Genomic DNA, 13,469 nt, shown 5'->3' on the forward strand with positions numbered 1-13,469 from the left:
TCATTACATCTCCAGCACTTATCTGACTCGGACTGATACATTTTATGTCTCATGCTCCATTCCAAATCGTAGTTGCAGGCTCCCCAGCAGCACCTCTGAGGCTCTGCATCCATTGCACTCCCCCTAAATCCTCTTCTGGGCTGAGTGGGAATTCAAACCCCGATTTCCCAGGTCCTAGTGGGTTGTGAGTCCATGAGGCATGTTACCACCATGTATTTCTGATCAGGCATCACAAATAAACTGTAACCACTCTGCGACGCTGCCCAATGGACTAACGCACTCATTCAGTGCAAGGCATCTTCACACCAGCTAGCGGCACTTGTGCCAAGTTCATTTCAGCTAATCGGCTTTCCGTTCACCGCTTTGCATCCCAAATGATTGTGAGGGACAAAGCAGGGATTTTAGTTGTGCTGTGAGGTTTTGGGTCTCTTTCTATTTGTCTTCTCACTGTTCCCTGCTCGCCGGGGACTGAGGAGTCTTAGCAGAGCCACAGAGAGAGAGGTGACTTCAATGCAGGTGAGAAGTTCTGTTCATGTTTCGGCAGCCACACGGCTATTTCGTGGGGCTCCCCTCCCACTTGATCTGGAAGCTGCAGTCGGGGCAGAATGCTGTGGCATGATTGCTGACGGGAAGGAGACCTTGTGCTTAGAGGTCTGCACTGGCTGCCAAACTGCTACTGGCAGTGCTTGATTTACAAATAAGCTAAACAAGCTAGCTTAGGGCCCCTTTCTCTTGGGGCCCCCCCCAAAAAAATTAAGGGGGGGGAACTGGAGGTATATTTCCAAAATTCAAGATAAAAAATTAAAAAAATAAAACCTACATATAGCAACAGTGTTTTGTGTTGTGTAGGCTCCTATGATGTAAGTAATGGGCCCCGCCTGGTAGCCTGCTCCCTAAAATATCACTGGTTTGCTTATTTCTATATACAGGGTGCCTACATTCTGCATGGACTGGTTGCATGGCAACATGCATCATGCAAACTGCAGTGCAGCACAGTTGAATGTAGGTCAAGCTGTTGTACCTGTTATCTAATATTAAAGAGTGCTTATAGACTGATGATCAGGCACCATAGACTAAGCCAGGTATGAGTCTTATGCCTACTGACTGATTTCATGTAATACATAATTTATTTATTTTGATCCCATTATAAAATTACTTTAGAAAAATATTCATCTTTATTATGTAGTAGGTCTGTATTATTATTTACTAGTACAGTTCCCTATTACCCCCACTTGCTACTATTATACTATATATAAATATTATAATTATATTAAATATTTTACTTACTTATAAAGGGCCCTATTACCTTCAGTAGCTTAGAGCCTCATCAAACCACTCACCACAGGCAGGAGGGAGGAGAGACCCCGAACAATGGTGCACAAGCCCTTATGTAGATGTTTGAAATTGCCCACCCTGTAGCCGAAGACAACCACCCCAGAACATCACAGAAGGAGGCGGTCTCCAGCAGAAATCCTGACTGCCAGAATACCTGACAATGGTCACTGATTGCATTACCAGGGCAGCCTGGCCATTCTTTTGTGATGGTTAATACTTTGGGTTCCTGACTCCAGGTCACAGGCTCACCCTTGTTGTTTAGTCGTTTAGTCGTGTCCAAGTCTTCGTGACCCCATGGACCAGAGCACACCAGGCACTCCTGTCTTCCGCTGCCTCCCACAGTTTGGTCAAACTCATGCTGGTAGCTTCAAGAACACTGTCCAACCATCTCGTCCTCTGTCGTCCCCTTCTCCTTGGGCCCTCCATCTTTCCCAACATCAGGGTCTTTTCCAGGGAGTCTTCTCTTCTCATGAGGTAGCCAAAGTATTGGAGCCTCAGCTTCAGGATCTGTCCTTCCAGTGAGCACTCAGGGCTGATTTCCTTAAGAATGGATACGTTTGGTCTTCTTGCAGTCCATACTTTGGGTTCCTGACTCCAGGTCACAGGCTCACCCTATTCATACACAAATACGCCCTTAAGACAGGATTGAGGAACTGAAGACAATGGGGAGGCTTTCCCCATTTGCCGCCCTTACTGAAGAGGAATATTTGACGTCATCAGGAGAAGCAGAATGGCTTCAGGATTGCTCTCCCATACTATGTCAGACACATGAGTCATATATTTAGATAAGTATTCCTGAAACAATTTTAAGCAGAAGTTGGATGTTCTCCCCAGGGTCATCCAGCCCAACCCACTGCTATGCAGAAAACACAGTTTAATGGCCAATAATGGACGTGGGTGGCACAGTGGGTTAAACCACAGTGCCTAGGATTTGCTGAGCAGAAGGTCGGCGGTTCGAATCCCCGTGATGGGGTGAGGTCCCGTTGGTCAGTCCCTGCTCCTGCCAACCTAGCAGTACGAAAGCAGGTCAAAGTTCAAGTAGATAAATAGGTACCGCTCTGGCAGGAAGGTAAACGGCGTTTCCATGCGCTGCTCTGGTTCGCCAGAAGCGGCTTAGTCATGCTGGCCACATGACCCGGAAGCTGTACGCCGACTCCCTTGGCCAATAAAGCAAGATGAGCGCCGCAACCCCAGAGTCAGCCACGACTGGACCTAATGGTCAGGGGTCCCTTTACCTTACCTTTTTAAAGGTGGTTTAAGAAACCCCACTGGGAGGTTCAGGGGTGTTTCCAATGGTGACATTTCAAAACATCAGGGAGAATGTCCAGACTTCTAAAAACCAGGCATTTCCGTAGTGGGAGAAAGGCCAGCCCTTTCTCACTTCTGCCAATGTCCCCGTTAAAATGCCTTGCCATTTTGGGGAGTGGCCCCTGTTCAAAGCAACACTTGTCCAGAGATATTCCTTGGCTTCCTCCAGCTTGACAGTTTAAATTGGGGACAGTTCCAGGAACGTTTCTGCCTCCCAGGCTAATCCCTGACATGCAACTCTCCTCCAACTCTTCCCAGTACGGATGAATTAGCAAGGAGAGGTCTGTGTGTCTCTCTCACTCTGTGTGTGTGTGTGTGTGTGTGTGTGTGGCCTTTAAATTTTAAGTCCTTTAATCCTCACCCTTCTTCCTTGCAAACCCTGGTAGCCGAGCCCCTATGCAAGCCCCTGGCATTGTGGGGGTTACGGATTTGCTTGTAAATGGGCTGCAGGCTTGAGTTATTTACCGCGAGAAGCAAGACCATTTTTTTCCAAAAAACGTCATTTCACAGCACAATGGACAGTCTGCTGGATGCTGCTAACCCACCAAACCGGCCCATTTTTCTCCATAAAGACAGATTACAAGAAATCCCTGCTTGACAAGAGGGGAAGGCCCCTCCTTAATCATTTTCCTGCCGTGCGCAAAGCACCCCTTTTATTATCTAGATCCGGTGACTAAGGAGGGTGTCTGGCCAAGCATGGCCTGAGCTGAGCTTAGAGAGAAAGAGGAGGGAGTCATTTTCCATCTCCTGCTTCTCCCAGTAAGAGCCGTTTGACTGTGGAACGGACTCCCTCTGGAAGTTGTGGGTTCTCCTTCCTTGGTAGCTTTTGAGCAGAGGTTTAGAAGGCCCACCTGTCAGGGATGATGTAGCTGTGGTTCCTATGTTATAAGAATTCTTAGGAGAAAAGCAATGACAAACCTAGACAGCATCTTAAAAAGCAGAGACATCACCTTGCCAACAAAAGTCCATATAGTTAAAGCTATGGTTTTCCCAGTAGTGATGTATGGAAGTGAGAGCTGGACCATCAAGAAGGCTGATCACCAAAGAATTGATGCTTTTGAATTATGGTGCTGGGGGAGACTCTTGAGAGTCCCATGGACTGCAAGAAGATCAAACCTATCCATTTTTAAGGAAATCAGCCCTGAGTGCTCACTGGAAGGACAGATCCTGAAGCTGAGACTCCAATACTTTGGCCACCTCATGAGAAGAGAAGACTCCCTGGAAAAGACTCTGATGTTGGGAAAGGAGAAGGGGACGGCAGAGGACGAGATGGTTGGACAGTGTTCTCGAAGATACCAGCCTGAGTTTGACCAAGCTGCGGGAGGCAGTGGAAGACAGGAGTGCCTGGTGTGCTCTGGTCCATGGGGTCATGAAGAGTTGGACAGGACTAAACGACTAAACAACAGCAACAAGGTCTCAAATTATAAAATTAATGCTCATGAATTTACAAGGCAAATACATACATAAGTATATAAACCACGTGTCTGAAATAGTATGGGAAAGCAATCTTGAAGCCATTTTGACTCTCTCAGTGACCTCTAATATTCTTCTGCAGTAAGGGAGGAAAATGGAGAAAGCCTTTCCGTTGTCTTTTTTGCTTGCAAATCCTGTTTTAAAGGCATATTTGTGTATGAATAGAGTGAGCCTGTGACCTGGATTCAGGAACTAAAGTATTTACCATCACAAAAGAATGGCTAGACTGCCCAGGTAATTCAAGCAGTGGCCATTATCGGGTATCCTGGTAGACAGGATTTCTGCTGGAGACCGCCTCCTTCTGTAATGTATGCATGATGCTTTAAGGGGGTGGTCTTGGGCTACAGGGTGGGCAATTTCAAAAGTCTGTATAAGGGCTTGCACACAATTGTTCTGAGTTCCTCTTCCCTCCTGCGTGGAGTGAGTGGGGACCCTGTTGCAACAGTTTAATAAAGATCAAGCTTACGAGCTGCTTTGCTTCTCAATATTCTCTGGTTGGCCTCTGTTCTTTTCTCCTACCAATAGGGAACCCACTTAAGGACTCTATACGAGCTCTTGGATACGCCATAAGGGAAAGGGAGCGGTTTTTTTCTTTTAACACAAGTCTGATTCCATGGTAAGGGCTAAACGCAACAATGCATAGGTCCACTGTTATGTACTGAGTTGAATAGGATCAAAAAGGCAGCAGTCTGATTGGTCCTAGAACAATAGGATTCCAATGCAGCAGTCTGATTGGTCCTAGAACAATAGGATTTAAAATGCAGCAGTCTGATTGGTCCACAGGAGCCACCCAATCCAGTTCCAGGTGGAAGTGAATCCGCAACCTGATTGGCCTACAGGAGAATCCCGGAATTAGCCAATCATGTGGGGCCCATTGTGTAAATAATGTATATAAAGCAGACATTCTGGGGGAACTTCCATTCCTCCTCACCACTATGAGCTGAATAAAGAGCATGAAATCCACTCTCAACTCCGAGTATATTTCATCAACACACATGCGCTCTGTGCTGATCAGCGCCTCTCCCTCAAGGCTGCCATTTCCCCCTGAAAACAGCATCAGAGGAGGCAGGGAGAAGGAGGCGGCCTCTGCCGAAATGTAGGAGGAGGCTTAATGGACGAAGTCGCAAAATCCCATTGACAAATCATTTATCATTTTAATGAAGGCCTAATAAGGCACATTTTCACACGCCACAGAAGTGAGGAGTATCATTCCTGGGATTGCAAATGAGGAGAAAGAGGAGGAGGGCACAACGTGACAAAGGAAGACCAATGAAGGATCCGTATGTGGTCATCTTCAGGGTAGAGAAGCCCTTGCAGAGAGCCTCCCATAAGTGTGACATCTGAAAGTAAGGGTGCTCCGAGACAGGCATTGGTTATGGGATGGTTGCTTCTCAAGTATGCAAGTTTTTCACGGCATCCACATGCAGTTTTTGTGGGAATGTTGTGGATAGCAGGAGAGGATGTATTGATTAAATATTAACCTTCCTCACTCATGCTAGTGAGCTAGTTGCAGAACACATTTCCTTGCACATTGCTGGAAGCAAGTTGATGGATTCATTAGAATCATATAAGCTGAAGAATCCAGTCTGGCTTGTCCACAACAGTCTTCTTTTAAAAGTACAGTCATACCTCGGGTTACAGACGCTTCAAGTTGTGTTTTTTCGGGTTACGGACCGCCAAAACCCGGAAGCACTGGAAGGTGTTACTCCAGGTTTCGGCAGTCATGCTAAATCGCGCTTTGCACATGCGCAGAAGCACCGAATCGCAACCTGCGCATGCGCATCCTGCATGGATCACGTTCGCAACCCGAGCGACCACTGTAATGATAAAGTTTACTTACATTCAGTTCACAGTATTGTCCTAAAGGCAGGCTTTATCTGATAGTTACAGGTACATGCATAGAGAAAAGAAGCCCAAGAATAGGCCTCAGACTTTGTACCTTGTGGCTTCCATCCTCTGTAAGGATGAGCCATGTGCTGTTGGCTAAAAGCCTGCAGAGAGGAAGATGGCCAAAAAGCAGTAGCAAGAGCCAAAGGGCCAAAAGAGCAGGAGATGAAGCTCTCCCGTACTATTTTAGACACATGGTTCATATATTTAGATATGTGTGCATTTATGAATATTCATTCCGTATTTGAAACCTTAAAATTCTTATAACACCTGTGTGTTAATTTCACTTGCATGGAGGATATGCCACTTTGTACACCTTAGTTGAAGGAGGAGGAGGAGGAGGAAGCAAGGAAACCACAGGAAGAGAGAGGGGTCTTATGGACGAATCCTGCTTTCAAGCTTTCCAATTGGGGCATTTGCTTGGCCAATGGGAGAAGAGGATGCTGGTTTTAGATGGGCCACAGACCTGGTCCATCAGCCCCTCCGCATGTTCTTAACTGCTTTTCAACATTTGGAGATGTGCGGATTTCAAAAGGACTGCCGTGTTTCGTTTCGTGGCTGGTTTCGGAAAGCCAGAGCCTTTTGCCTTTAAATGCCAACCAAAGCCTTTCCACGACGTCGCCCCCTCGCTCTGCAATGCAATTCTGATTACAATTACCGTCCTGGCAAAGGTGGCCCCATCTGAAAATTAATAACCTTATCTCACCTTCCTGGATGCAGCACGCCTGGGAAAGTCTGCTGCCTGAAGCAGGTCCCAGGGAGAGGCTTTATCAGAGAAGCAGGCAGAGCTCCGTTGCAGGCAGGAGGAAGAAACCGGTGACAATCATTTCTCCTCCAGCGCTCCGGCTGGCATCGGTGTTGCAAAGCAGCACAAAGACTCGGGGATCAAAAGGAGAAGTGTTTCAGGCATCGGAATAGAGGCTTAGTGCGGAGGTGGCAGGTGCAGACCAAGGTCTCAGTTTGAATTGCAGGAAGAGGGGTTGGTAGTGGGTTTCTAGAATGCCACCGTGCACTGTTGTCTTACTGTAATCAGATGCAGGGCAGGGCTAAATTTGCAACTCCCTGCCTACTGCCTTCGCTGTGCTCTTTTCAGTGTCTGCTAAAAACACCCCTGCTTTGGCAAGCCTGTCCAGACTTAGAAAGCGGTCTTTTTATCATTTTGTATGTTTTCAAGTGGGACGCGGGTGGCACTGTGGTCTAAACCACAGAGCCTAGGGTTTGCCAATTGGAAGGTCGGCGGAAGGTCACCGCAACGGGGTGAGCTCCCGTTGTTTGGTCCCAGCTCCCTGCCAACCTAGCAGTTCAAAAACATGTCAAAGTGCAAGTAGATAAATAGGTACCGCTTCGGCGGGAAGGTAAACGGCATTTCCGTGCACTGCTCTGGTTCGCCAGAAGCAGCTTAGTCATGCTGGCCACATGACCCGGAAGCTGTCTGCGGACAAACGCTGGCTGCCTTGGCCTATAGAGCGAGATGAGTGCCACAACCCCAGAGTCATCCGCGACTGGACCTAACGGTCAGTGGTACCTTTATCTTTATGTTTTAAAGCATACCCTCCAACATTTTTCCGAATAAAATAGTGATGTCCTATTTCATCATCATCATCATCATCATCATCATCATCATTATCATTACTATTATTTTATACCCTGCCCATCTGACAGAGTTGCTGCAGCAACTCTGGGCAGCTTCCAACATATATCAAAACACAATATAACATTAAACGTTTAAAAACTTCCTTATACAGGGCTGCTTTCAGATGTCTTCCAAAGGCTGTATAGTTACTTATCTCCTTGGTTTGGGGATTGTATAACTCCATACCCTCCACCATTTCTCTGATGAAAATAGGGACGTCCTAAGGCAAAGCGGGACATTCCAAGATCAAATCAGAAACTGGGACGGCTTCTGTAAATCCAGGACTGTCCATGGAAAACAGGGACACTTGGAAGATCATTTTAAAGTATCGCTGTAAATCTTCCTTGATCTTACTGCCTTATCTTTTTGTAAACCACTTGGATAGCCTGACCCCTTCCTTTTTTTTGAAGCAATCCAAGTTGGTGGCCAACATTGCTTCCTGAAGAAGTGAGTCCCACAGTTTAAGTCTGAACTGCATGAAGAAGGACTTCTGTCCTTGGTCTTCCAACGGTGCCTAACCTGGAGCTGTCCAGAGTGACTGGATGGGTGAGGTAATACAGTCATACCTCATGTTATGTTTGCTTCATGTTGCATTCTTTCAGGTTGCATCCCGCAGTGACCTGGAAGTACTGGAAAGGGTTACTTCCGGGTTTTGCCACTCGCACATGCGCAAAAGCGCTAAATTGCACTTTGGACATGCACACAAGCGCCAAATCGCGCCACACACCTGCGCAGATATGTCGCTTCAGGTTGTAGGCTTTTCATGCTGTGAATGGGCCTCCGGAATGGATCCCGTTCACAACCAGAGGTACCACTGTAATAATAATAATAATAATAATAATAATAATAATAATAATAATAATGACAAAACAAAAACCACCAACCCCCCTGAACTTCCTTTTCCCCCCAGTTCCTAATTTTGCTACAACAAATGGTTTTATGTTTGTAAAAGTGTGTTGTTGTTTGTTTGTGTGTGTGTGAGGGGGGGGGAGAGAATGTCTTTGAGTCTGTGTGTGAGACAGAGACAGAGAGTGGAGCAATCCCACCCACACAATACTCACCCTTATGGGGGGGAGGACAAAACCAAAAAACCACCCGCCTTCTCTTTTAAGGGCTGGGAATCGATCATGTCACCAGCTAAGCATATCAATCTCCCAGCACATTAAATGCTGCAAGAGGATTGATTGAGAACTGCGGCTCAGCTAATGAAACATCGCCTGGAGCAGACGTCCCCCCCCCCCCAGCTCCCAGCCTGCCCAGCCCTGGGACCCTGGGAGCCTGGAAGCGGCAGCCTCAGCAGAAAGGTTAAAGAATGAAAACACACACACACACACACACACACACACACGGTGTTATGTACTGAGCTGAATCCTAGAACAATAGGATCCAGAATGCAGCAGTCTGATTGGTCCGCAGGAGCCACTCAATCCAGCTCCAGGTGGAAGTGAATCAGCGACCTGATTGGCCTGCAGGAGCAGCCAATCAGGCTTCTGAAGGAGGTGAATCCGCAACCTGATTGGCCTACAGGATCAGCCTGGAATTAGCCAATCACGTGGGTGCTGGCTCGCCAGAGCAGCTTCGTCATGCTGGCCACGTGACCCGGAAGTGTCTGCGGACAGCGCTGGCTCCCAGCCTCTTAAGCGAGATGAGCACACAACCCCAGAGTCGGACACGACTGGCCCGTACAGGCAGGGGTACCTTTACCTTTTAACTGTCCTTTACTTTTTACCTACCTACATTCTGAATCTGGAGCAAGGTGGTTCTTATCTCCTCCTGGAAACCCCATGCAGATTATCTTGACAGGGCTGCTGCAGGCCTGGGACTCCTGAGATGAACGTCAGGCACTCGGGTTTGTAAGGAACACAAGGCACACATGCAGCTGCCCACAACCTGTCCTTTCCTCCTCGCTCTGTACCACTCTAATGCCAAAGCAATCGAGGAATCAGACCACGTTTGCCAATGAGGAAAGGCCACAGAATCTCTCAGTGGGGGCCTTTTCCTCCTATGCACGGATGGAAACTGGAATTGGCTGCCACAGAGAGTCAGTGGTGGTGATGCCCACTCTGACAATTTTAAAAGAGGTTTGGCCCAGTTCATGGCAGTAACAAGAGGAGGCCATCAATGGCTACTAACCCTCCATTATCAGAGGCAGCTATGTTTCTGAATACCAGCTGCCGGGAAGTGCAAGTGAGGAGAGTTGCTCTTGCCCTTGGGTCATGCTTGTGGGCTCCCCATTGGGGCATCTGGTCAGCCCCTGTGAGAAGACAGTGCTGGACTAGGTCCATCAGGCTCTTCTTCCATTATTAAGTTTCTAGTCCTTATGATTTCAAAGGCGGTTTTGAATGTATATGCTCAACTCCCTACAATTTGAGTCCGGCTGATCCAGGTCAGCCCTACCCAACCCGATGAGTGTGTGGTGACCTTCCCGTGTTTGGCACTACAGATTCCATCATCCCTACCTGACAGTCATGCTAAGCAGGGCTCATGGGTGATGTAGTCCAGCCACATCTTAAAAGCATCTGCTCGGGTTTATTATTTCTTTATTAGATTTCCTACCCCACCTTTTTTCCTCCAAGGACATCAAGGTGGCAAATCTCCTCCTCATTTTATCCCCACAACCTGTCAGGTAGCTTAGGCTGAGAGGCAATGACTGACCCCCCCCCAAGGTCACCCACTGAGCGCTTCATGGCAGGGTAGGGATTTGAACCCTGGTCTCCTAGGTCCTGGTCCAACACTCTAACCACTACACCACACTGCCTCTTGGGGCTGAGGAATGCTGAGGAAACCTGGGTGGTCTGTGCCTTAAGAGAACCCCCTGCCTCAGCTCTTCACACCCAAAGAGAATTTGTGCCAACTTTAGAGCTACTATTTGTCGCCCCAGCTTCTTTGGATGTGGAGAAAATCTTAAAGATGATGCAGAGTTCCCAAAAAATAGACCAGAGGCAATTGTACTTCATACAGCAGAACTTTACTGCTACTGAAGGCAAATGAGCATAATGGTCACAAATCCAATACATTCAGGATTGGCTCTGTCCATAAGAAATCCAGTTACTGCAGACTTAACTGAAACTTACAGTAACTTATAATAAGACTAAAGCTTAACATTATAGTATACAGAACAGAACACTAGAACAAAGAGATAGAAAGAGAAAGTGAGTGACCCAGGTTGCTCCTGGCCTGACTATAATAGTCAGCATGACCTTGACAGAAAGGATAACAGGACCAGTTTAAACCAGCTGCACTCAGCTTCTCAGAAGGAATAACCCAAACATCAGTAACCTTCTGCCTGCTTCTTTCACATAGAAAGAAACCTTCTAGAACCCTCATGAATTAAGTAGAATAGGAAAGATCTCTGCACATCAGATCAATGTTTTCTGTACTAAAAAAAAAAGAAGCAAACTGACACTATCAAAAGGCACTATGCTATCGTGTCTCTCTTTTGAAAAACGCAACCTTCCTTTCTTATGCTTACGGACGCATTCACACACATGAGGCACTTCTAGGAAAACCCAAGCCAAGATTGCTTATGGGATGGGGTGTTTAACTTGTCAGGCAGATGATGTTATAGGGAAGACCAAAAGAGAGAGAGAGAGAAATGAGTAGAGCCATTCTGTGGTTGCGCAAAAAAAATAAAAATAAAAAATCCCAGGCAGGTGTCAGCAAGCACATTCCGAACATCCCTAAATACTAGCTGAATTACTTTCCCCCGCCTGGCAACACATGCAGGAGCGCTCATTGCTGGAACATTAAGAGAGGAAGGCATCCATCTTCGCCCAGACTGGAGGAGCTGAGCAGATCTCAGCAACAATATCCAGATTAAGCTCACGCGGATGGAAGATGCAGGATATATGGGCAGGTGCTCTTCTTTTGAAAGGAGGAGGAGAAGAAGGAGTCAAGATTGCTTGGGGGTTTCTTTTTAAACACACATGTTTGAAAGGAATAATAATAATAATACCCCACCCATCTGACTGGGTTGACCCAGCCACTGTTGGTGGCTTCCAGCATATAAAAACAGAATTAAACATTAAACATTAAAAACTTCCCTGTACAGGATTTATTCTAAAGGTTGTATAGTTGCTTATCTCCTTGACATCTGATGGGGGGATGTTCCACAGGGTGGGCACCACCACTGAGAAGGCCCTCTGCCTGTTTCCCTGTAGCTTCACTTCTCACAGTGAGGGAACTGCCAGAAGGCCCTCAGTGCTGGACCTCAGTGTCCGAGCTGAATGATGGGGGTGGAGACGCTCCTTCAGGTATTCTGGGCTGAGGCTGTTTAGGGCTTTAAAAGTCAGCACCAACACTTAGAATTGTGCTCAGAAATGTACCGGGAGCCAATGTAGAGCCTTCAGGACTGTTGTTATGTGGTCCTGGCAGTCGCTCCTAATCACCAGTCTAGATGCCACATTGTGGATTAGTCATAGTTTCCAGGTCACCTTCAAAGGTCTTCTTTTCTTCTTTGGCGATCCCTCGTAGCCGAGTAAGATTGTCTTAGAACATGGTCTTAACAGTGAGTCTGTAAGTGACTGTGGAGGCCAATTCTGGATCCACACGTCCTTCCACAGTGGGGACATAGGTTTCCGGGCAGAAGTTGATCACAGTGAGGGTTTGCCAAATGTGCCTTCCTCTTAGCATGTTTCTCCCTTTCATCCTAAGTTCTAGTGTCTTCAAAGCCCATGGCACCTTTTCTAAAGGCTGTTCTCCAGCTGGAGCCCTCGCAGGCCAGTGTTTCCCAGTTGTCAGTGTTTACACTCAGTGCTTTTTTTCTTAAAAAATGTTTAGGGGTACTCTCATTTTCCTACCCATATTGAAATACTACTCCTCAATGAGGCCAAACGAGTACGCGTACCCCTACGTAGCCTCAGAAAAAAGCACCGTTTAGACTACATTTTTTAAGATTTGCTTTGAGAGAGTCTTTAAACCTCTTTTGTAGCCCCACGTAGAGGACATTGCAGTTTTCCAAGTGGGAGATACCTAGAGAATGTACCAATCTGGCAAGACATTGTGCGGGCAGGTAGGGTCTCAGCCTGCATAACAGATGGAGCTGGTAGACAGCTGCCCTGGACACAAAATTAACCTGCGCCTCCATGGACAGATGTGAATTCAGAATGACTCCCAGGCTGCTTACCTGGTCCTTCAGGGGCACAGTTATCCCATTCAGGACCAGGGAGTCCTACACACCTGCCCATCCCCTTCCCCCCTGAAACAGTACTGCTGTTTTGTCAGGATTCAACCTCAATTTGTCCACCGCCATCCATCCTCCAAACACCAAGATGCAATGTGCAATAATTAATAATGACCAACGAGGACCTGCAACCTCACATTGCAAGATTGGGTGTTCTGATTTGGTCTCCTGCCAGCCATCCTTCTTTCACGGAACTCCATTCCATTCCCAGCCCACCTTTCAGGAAGCCAGCCACACCCTCAGAAACATCACACTTTACGGGTAGGTAAAGACAAAGCTGTCCCTTTCCCTTTCTCTGTTTCTCATCTTTTCCAATCTATTTCTATTTATTATTATTATTATTTAATTGCATTTGTATCCCACCTTTCCTCCAAGGTGCTCAAGGTGCCTTATTTAGCTCTCCCCCCCCCATTATATCCCCGCATGCTCCACCAGTCAAGCAGTGTGGTGTAGTGGTTAGAGGCAGACTAGGACCTGTGAGAGAGCAGGATTCAAATCCCACACTCAGCCATGAAATTCCCAGCCTAGCCTACCTCGCAGGGTCGTCGCGGGGACTAAATCGGGAGGGGGGAGGGCCGCAAATGCCACGTTGAGCTCTGTGGACAAAAATGTGGCCTAGGAATGCAATGGATAAAATAAATGACAAACAAA

Source organism: Podarcis erhardii (assembly GCF_964252035.2).
Source record: "Podarcis erhardii genome assembly, chromosome: 7".
Taxonomy (NCBI): Eukaryota; Metazoa; Chordata; class Lepidosauria; order Squamata; family Lacertidae; genus Podarcis; species Podarcis erhardii.